The sequence below is a fragment of the Peromyscus eremicus genome, chromosome 20, assembly GCF_949786415.1.
Source record: "Peromyscus eremicus chromosome 20, PerEre_H2_v1, whole genome shotgun sequence".
In the NCBI taxonomy this organism is placed as follows: domain Eukaryota; kingdom Metazoa; phylum Chordata; class Mammalia; order Rodentia; family Cricetidae; genus Peromyscus; species Peromyscus eremicus.
The window spans coordinates 3000252-3008837 of NC_081436.1; the positions used below are offsets into that span (position 1 = coordinate 3000252).

General features: G+C 50.2%; 1 long non-coding RNA gene across 1 annotated transcript; it reads left to right on the plus strand.

The window, feature by feature from the left end:
• Positions 1-3567: 3567 nt before the first annotated feature.
• LOC131896876 (uncharacterized) lies at positions 3568-4833 on the plus strand. The gene is made up of 2 exons (XR_009375533.1): positions 3568-3823; positions 4482-4833. It is a non-coding gene; the product is annotated as an uncharacterized LOC131896876 (long non-coding RNA).
• The last annotated feature ends 3753 nt before the right edge of the window (positions 4834-8586 follow it).

The window sequence follows — 8586 nt, forward strand, 5'->3', positions numbered from 1 at the left end:
TGCTTGTCTGGTGTGCACATATGTGGAGAGGGAGGAAGGGAGGGAGGGAGGGAGGGAGGGAGGGAGGGGATCGGAGGGGCTTTGGGTGGTGGAGGCTGACTAGGGGGTACTGACATCCTCTGGATAGAGGCTCCTTTTATGGTCTCAGAGAGAGAGAGAGAGAGAGAGAGAGAGAGAGAGAGAGATGCCCGCATATAAGTCTGTATACCACTTGTGTGTGCCTGTGTGCCAGAGAGGGCATTGGATCCCCTGGAACTGGAGTAACAGACGGTTGTGAGCTGCCATATGGGTGCTGGAATTGAACCCGGGTCCTCTGGCAGAGCAGCCAGTACTCTTAACCACTGAGCCATCTCTCCAGCCTCTATTTAAATCACATGGAAAGCTTATCGTAATGAAGAGAGAACTGGGCTGACAAGATGGACTAGCAGGTGAAGTGCTTGCTCTAAAAGCTGGAGTTTAATCCCTGGGACCTGCTGTGGAGGGAGAAAATTGACTTCCTGAAGTCATCCCCTGACATGACGCCTGTGTGCTACACACACATGTAAACAGATGTAATAAAAAATGGAAAAGTAGGATGGAGCTGGGCATGTTGGCACATGCCTGGATCCCGGTGACGATACCTGAAAGATTAAGGCAGAGCGCTCCACAGTTCAAGGCCAGATGGTTACATATAACAAGATCCTGCCTCAAAAAGTCTAAGCAAGCAAGCAATGAGGCTGAGAAAAAAAAATTAAGAAAAGTTGGAAAGGGAGGTACACAAAGGCTGACAGGAAAACAGAATAGGTTGGGCTGCCTTGAAAAAGTGGTCTGTGGTCAGGTGCATTGTAGAGGGTCACGTGAGAAGACTTACCAGCCGCAGTCACCAAGCAAGCCCATATGACAGTCCAGGCACTTTTCTGGAAGATGGGTTAAGACAGTGAACAGTGGTTTGGTATTTAGCTAAGTTAAATGCTTGCCTGGCATACATAAGCCCTGGATTTGGTACCTAGCGCTCCATTAGCCAGGCATGGTGGCACAGGCCTATAATCCCAGTACTTCATAGGCAGAGGCAGTGGGATCAGAAGTTCAAGGTCACCCTCAGCTCTGTGGTGAGTTTGGAGCCACTCTGGACTATGTGAGACCCCGTCTAAACAAATCAGGGGCTGGAGAAACATCTCAGCAATTAAAAGCACTTGCTGTATAGTCATAAAGACTGGAGTTCAAATACCTACCTCATCCACACAACAGGCTGGGCATCAAATGTAGCCTGTGACCAGCTACAGGGGAGGGAAGTGGGGCATGATGGGAAGATCCCTGAGGCTTCCAGCCAAACCTAAAAGCAGTGAGACTTGGGTCTAGGCAAAGGCTCTCTGAAGACAGCGAGCTGATAGAGAAGGGTGTCTGCAGCCCCCTTCTGGCTTTATACAGGAGCACGCGCGCGCGCGCGTTTTTAAATGGCAAAGAAAAAAACAGAAAGAAATTAATAAAATTTAGTGGTGATAAAAGATAGGAAGAGGTGGGGGTTTAGCTCAGTAGGTAGAGCATTTGCCTAGCAAGCTCAAGGCCCTGGGTTTGGTCCTCAGCTCCAGAAGAAAAAAAATAAACAAACAAACAAACAAAAAATAGGAAGAAATGTTAAGTGGGAAAGGACATAGGAAATGGGGCCTAAATTGCAGTTTTAAAGAGAGTGGGCCAGAGAAGGTGACATTTGAACCATGAAAAAGGCCAGGACATGGGCCATATGGATATCTGGGAGAAGAGAATGAGATTCCTGATACTCCTTAAGTAATACCATCTTACACTGCAGTTTGGCCAGGCTACCTTGGGAGCCTCCTTTGTCTGAGACAGGGTCCAGGTTAGTATTCAGGGTGGGCCGTTGTGGGGCTCTGTCATCCGGGGTGGGCAGTTGGGGGCTCTGTCATCCGGGGTGGCAGGGGCCACATCCTGCATCGTTTACCGTGACCTGCAGGTTTTTTCAGAACCCAGTGAAGTGAGGACAAAGTCAAGGACATAAATTCCTCTCAGCTGACTCAGTCACCAGCAGATTGTGCCTCCAGCCTGGGCTTTAGGAAGCACTGAAGGCCCCAACAGGGCAAGATAGGAAGCTTTTCCGTGGCAGTGTGCTGGGTAACAGAGGTGCAGGACACTGGACAGTTCTAAATAGTAGGATTAGAACAAGGTTTGAGCAGGTGAAGTATGGCCATGTCTCACTTTTGTACTTTGAAAAATACCACTCCGAGACGAGTGTGTGTGCAAGTCACTGGTGGAAAACTGTCCTAAGCATAGGCAAGGTTCCGGGTGTGATCCACGGTGCGTGAGAAGAAGAAAGATTCAAAATTACTGTAATTAGTATTATTGTTGAGACAGCATGTCATGTGGTCCAGGCTAGCCTTTTAAACAGTTTCTAAAGGTATTTCATGTGAACCGATGTTTTCCCCACATGTATATCTGGTTTTCCCCACTTGTACGCCTGGTGTCCATGGAGGCCAGAAGAGGCTGTCAGCTCCTGTGGAGTGAGTTGTAGAAGGTTGTGAGCTACCATGGGGCTAGTAATTGCATCTGTTTTTCAAAGGAGGGTGTTTGGGATCTTTTTTGTTTTTTTTGTTTTATTATGCAGTACTCTGTCTGCTTGTATCCCTGCGGGCCAGAAGAGGGCACCAGATCTCATTACAGAAGGTTGTGAGCCACCATGTGGTTACTGGGAATTGAACTCAGGACCTCTGGAAGAGCAGCCAGTGCTCTTAACCTCTGAGCCGTCTCTCTGTCCTTCAAAGGAGGGTTTTATAGTGGTGTATTACTCAGTTGATGGAATCAAACTCAGAACTTATACATGTTAGGCAAGTACTCTAGCACTCAGTGACCCGTGTCCCACTCAAAGGAAAAGCATGTTTTGACATTAAAGTGTGAAGATCCTCCTGACACAGTTCTTTACGGTGCTGTCTGTGGCCCGGGTTCCTCACTGTCCCCATTATGGGTGGCTCTGTGGTAAGTAAAGCCTGAGGACCTGAGTTGGGATCCCAGCACCATGTGAAACTGGACCCGGTGACATATGGGAATTGGAGACAAGAAAAGCCCTGGTGCTTGGTGACCACTCAGTCTACCAAATTAGTGAGCTCCAAGTTCAGAGAGACCCTGCCTCAAGGAGTATGTCAAGGGGCCAGGAGGATCGCTTAGCAGGTGAAGATGCCTGCCACTGAGGCTAATGACCTAGATACCTAGGGTCACATGGAGGAAGGAGAGAACCCAGTCCTCTGATCTCTACACACCATTGCATGTATACACACACACACACACACACACACACACACACACACACACACACACGCAGACACACTAAAGAAACTATTAAGCCTCTTGCCTCTGCTGATCTGTGACCACTTGTTAGGATCACTTACGAGTGAGCACTGCAGTGTGGTCCTGAAGATGGTCTCAAAGTGACCGTAGTGGTTGGAAGACTCCCTCATGTGCAAGAGCAGCCACACAGGTCACAATCGCAAGGTGTGTCTGGTCGTGGGAACAAAATCTAGAACCAAAGACCTGACTTTCTGGCCAGCAAGTCATGACGCCCTTCAAATCTTTTTTTTTTTTTTTAAATCTGTAAAAGGGCACAGATAAAAGCTCATCCTGATGCTCCAGGCTCAGGGAAATGGTATCAGATGTTCGGCCTTTGGGTTGTTTATCTGTTGTAAAGTGTGAGGCACAGGGGACCTTCCATGGGAGACTGGGGACGCTGAACTCTCGCTCACTGACAGAAGCGTTGCTTTTGTAGGACCAAGGCCCTGAGCCTCACCTCTGTGCGGATCCAGGAGAAAACAGCATCACAGCACCCGAGCCTCAGGAAGAGGTAAGGAGGTCTGGGGACATGGAGGCAGTGGTGTGCTTGCCCAGCATGCAGAAGCCCTGGGTTCATTCCTCAGCACTTCCTTTAAAAATGATGTTATACAGAATATACAAAAACAGATGTAGACTTACTCGCATATACAGTGCAGCACAGTAACTTGGAATGTGAGCCGAAATGGCCACATAACATGGAACCTCAGATTCTATAAGTCCCAAGAAACACCTGAGCAGTTCTCGCAGTAAATGGTGTCCATGTAGTGGGCAGGTTCCTCTGCACATCTTACCACAGAGGCAGTGACGCTGTGCAGAGCCCGTAGCTCCTTCCTGGGGTGTCCCAGCAGCCAGCACCACAGCGCCACCCTGTGCAGAGGCCACCAGTGCTGCATGAAGTAGAGTTCAAAAAGAAGAGGTGGGGCCGGGCAGCGGTGGCGCACACCTTTAGTCCCAGCAGAGCCAGGCAGATCTCTGTGAGTTCAAGTCCAGCCTGGTCTACAGAGCGAGTTCCAAGACCGGCACCAAGACTACACAGAGAAACCCTGTCTTGAAAAAAACCAAACAAAAAAGAGAGAGAGAGAGAGAGAGAGAGAGAGAGAGAGAGAGGAGTGGAGTTTCTACTCCTCCTGAGTAGGGCAGCATCTAATGCAACCTCGTTTACCTCCCAGGCACTGACAAGTGAAAATGCACAACTCTGAAGAGAAACTAAGCTACCTAACCCCATCTGCCCAGAGAAGTCAAGGACGCAAGCCACACCCACTCCGTGTTCTCAGGCAGTGTGACTGCTTAGCCTCGGACCTGTCATCGCTGGAGTCTGAGGAGCAGCCATAGGGAGAGGGAACACTTGACTCAAGGTTTGAGCATTAATAAAAGCAGGGCTGTAATAATGCTAACGCCAAGCATCTATAGGCATGTCCACACATTCTCAGAGGAGGACATATGTCCAGCTATCCACTCACTTGGCAAAGACTTAAAGCTGAAAGATTTTCAGATTACTGAATAAAGTGTGATTATGACTAAGTGTGGAGTCTTGCCCTGCACACTGTTTTCCACTTAGACTCGGGTAATGATTCCTGCCCCGGGTTCAGAAGGGTTTAGTCATACATCTGACCCCTGTTCGCTAACCTCCTGGCCGAAGGCTTGTCTAAGTGCCTCTCCATGCCGGGGAATTCCTCCAGGAGCAGACACCGGGAAAGGGCTCTCCTCCAGAGCTGTGTGTCACCTGTGCCGTCCAGTGCCGGGAGAGTCGGGGCCAGATGGAAGCAGCTGCGAACACGGGAGGGGAGGGTCGGACAGGACCGTGGTGGGAACGACACTGACGCGGAGTCAGAGTCCAGTCCCCCCCCCCATCACTTGCTTTCAGTGCAAACTTCGTGTGAACACAGTGACCCTCAAGTCCTTCCTGTCACCCGGCTACCTTTATTCTCGCTCACCTTTTTTTCCTCCTCTTTTGATCTTTTGAAACAGGGTCTCCTGTAGCCCAGGTTGGCCCTGAACCTCTGCTCTTCTGCCTCCACCTCCACATTCTAAGATTACAGGTGTGTGCTGTCATGCCCAGCCTGCCTTTGTTCTTGGTCCCATGGACGGTCATCAGCCACTGTCATTCCTGAGCATGGAATAAGGACCTCCTCCTCGGCCAAGGACAGAGTGACAGCGCTAGGTACCAGAGAAACACAGCCAGGGAGGAGGAGCTTAAAACAGCCCTGAGAGTGCTGAGCAGACCTGCAGGTGAACAGTGGTCACAGGAGGCCACACAGTGATCATGAGCAGACCTGCAGGTTAACAGTGGTCTCAGGACACACGGTGATCATGAGCAGACCTGCAGGTGAACAGTGGTCTCAGGACACACGGTGATCATGAGCAGACCTGCAGGTGAACAGTGGTCTCAGGAGGACACACGGTGATCATGAGCAGACCTGCAGGTGAACAGTGGTCTCAGGACACACGGTGATCATGAGCAGACCTGCAGGTGAACAGTGGTCTCAGGACACACGGTGATCATGAGCAGACCTGCAGGTTAACAGTGGTCACAGGAGGCCACACGGTGAACATGAGCAGACCTGCAGGTTAACAGTGGTCTCAGGACACACGGTGAACATGAGCAGACCTGCAGGTGAACAGTGGTCTCAGGACACACGGTGATCATGAGCAGACCTGCAGGTTAACAGTGGTCACAGGAGGCCACACGGTGAACATGAGCAGACCTGCAGGTTAACAGTGGTCTCAGGACACACGGTGATCATGAGCAGACCTGCAGGTTAACAGTGGTCTCAGGACACACGGTGATCATGAGCAGACCTGCAGGTTAACAGTGGTCTCAGGACACACGGTGATCATGAGCAGACCTGCAGGTTAACAGTGGTCTCAGGACACACAGTGATCATGAGCAGACCTGCAGGTGAACAGTGGTCTCAGGACACACGGTGAACACTAGTTTTGAGAAGTTATTCAAGGTTAATCTTGAGAAACGAGTCTGGCAGTTTCACTTTCTGAAGCTGACTACAGAAGGAAGCTCAGGAAGCTTGCTTATCTGGATCCTCCGGTTGCAAGAAATGGACAAAATGAAGCAATGGAGGATACCTTGACAGGTGGGCAGTTCACAGGGCCGAAAGAACAGCTAGGTGCAAGAAAGACCAGCCCAGCCCATGGAATCCGTGGAGGGTGGGGTCTGCTGGCCTGGCCGCGGCTGCAGCTACCAGGCGCCTACCTGGACCATGTCCTCTCCAGATCCTCCAGGACAGTGGAGAAAGGACCCGGCTGGTTCCTTCTGCAGTGTGCCTTTCCACAGCAAGGAAACAAGAACCATGACTGCCACTGCTGTGGGGGGGATGGCATGACATCACGGTTTCAATGATGATAAGAAGGAAAGTGGTGGGGTTGGTGAGGCCACCAGCCTTTTACAGATGATAGTAATTACAAACCACTGTGATTTTTACTGTCATGGCGGTTTAATGGGTATGTACATGGGTGGAGGCTTATCCAACTCTACAGGACTATTATGGGCTGTTTATTATACATCAATTATGTCCTGAGCTATAAACACTAGTTCTAAGGGGCCCACAGTCCCCTACACAGGACACAGAATTTTAGGTATGTACAGGATTTCCCAGTAGGTGTGTCCACACGGGAGCTGGGGCTCTGTGTTTCTATTTGGGAGTGATTGTTTCCATTTTACTTACATGTATAGTGTATAATCTAGCAAAGGGAGAGGCTGGTAACTGAGTTATTTTTTCATCAATCAGGAAAATGCTTCCCTAATCAGTGCCTCGCAAACCCTTTGATACCCAGAGGACTGGGCACAGAGATGTGCCCGGCTTTCTCTATCAGCCTACAGACACCCCTGCAGGGTGGTGGCCAGTGCTTCCTTGCCCTGTGATGAACTTGTGGATGTACACAGTGGCCACCAGGATGAGCAAGCAAGTGAGTCCAGGAAGAGTCAAAACCCCATCTTGGGCACAGTTTCCTGGACCCAAACCCTTAGGAATCATTTTTCTGAAATCAAGCCCTGTTATTTTTGTTTAAAAACCATGTCCTTCATAGGCTCTCTCTAATCTGTACTGTGCTCCAGGGGTCGGGAGAGTGTGTGTGCTTCCCAGCAGAGAGGTTTTCAAATGACCCCACTGCCCACTTGTACTTGCTTCCCTAGAAAACATGGCTCCTGTGGCATTCCGAATCACCACTTTGAGGTGTACCTGGGGCGGGGGGGCATTGGAGGGTAGAGAAGAGGCTGGGGATGCAGGCTCCTTCTATGTTCCTCCATAGACATCATTTGGCTAAACCCTCCAGGCAGCAGATGGAGCTCAGTTGGTAGAGTGCTTGTCCAGCACACACAAAGCTCTGGATTTGGTCCCCAGCACCACATAAACCAGACATGGTGGCACACAGGTCAGCCCAGTCCTCGGGAGATGAAGGTAAGACCGTCGGAGATTCAAGTCATCCTTTGCTACATGCTCTGTAGAAAGGTGTGAGGCCACTGTGGGAAACATGAGACCTGTCTTTAAAAAAAGAAACAAACAAAACATCTGCAAAATCCAGCTCAAGCCTTCTGTTACAGGGCTTTTGCTTTTTGCTTTTGTTTTGGTTTTGCTTGTTTGCTGGCTGGCTCCTCCCCAGACAATGGGAACTCTTTCGGGGAGTGGGCCACAGCCAAGTTGTAGGATTTCCAGTCTGTTGGGAGGGAAAAGTCTGGAGCTGCTACAGCAGAGGCACAGCTGGAGTGGAAAACGCACTCAGTTGTGAACGTGGCACTTTATTGGCATGTGACCCTACTAGAGTCTCCAAGGAGGCCGGGGAAAGGGCCCATATGCTTAGACGGTGGATAGTCTCAGCTGGGAAGCAAACTATTTATCTAGACATTGTCCTGGAAAAAGTCGAGCACAGAAGACCACCACCCCAGCAGCCACACACAAAAGCCAATCAAATGAGGTGAAGATGAATATCGCTTGTCTGTCTGCCCCGAGGTCCCTGGAGGTCTAGGGACAAAAGGCTGGTTGCTCCAGTTTCTGAAGCTTACATTTCATCCTTGGAGAACACTGGAGGTCCACATGAGGCTACAGCCATTATCTGTCCCCATGCCTCTTGACAGATGCCCCCAGTCCCTGACGGTCTGGGTAAGAGGACTAGAGCTGGGTGTGATGTGCCAACCTGTAACCCCAGCACTGCCACAGCTGAGGCAGCAGGACAGACACTGAGGCCAGCCTGTGATGCAGAGAACCAACAGCCATGACACAGTTGGATGGATAAAAGGTACATCCAAGAGCGTAACACACAAGT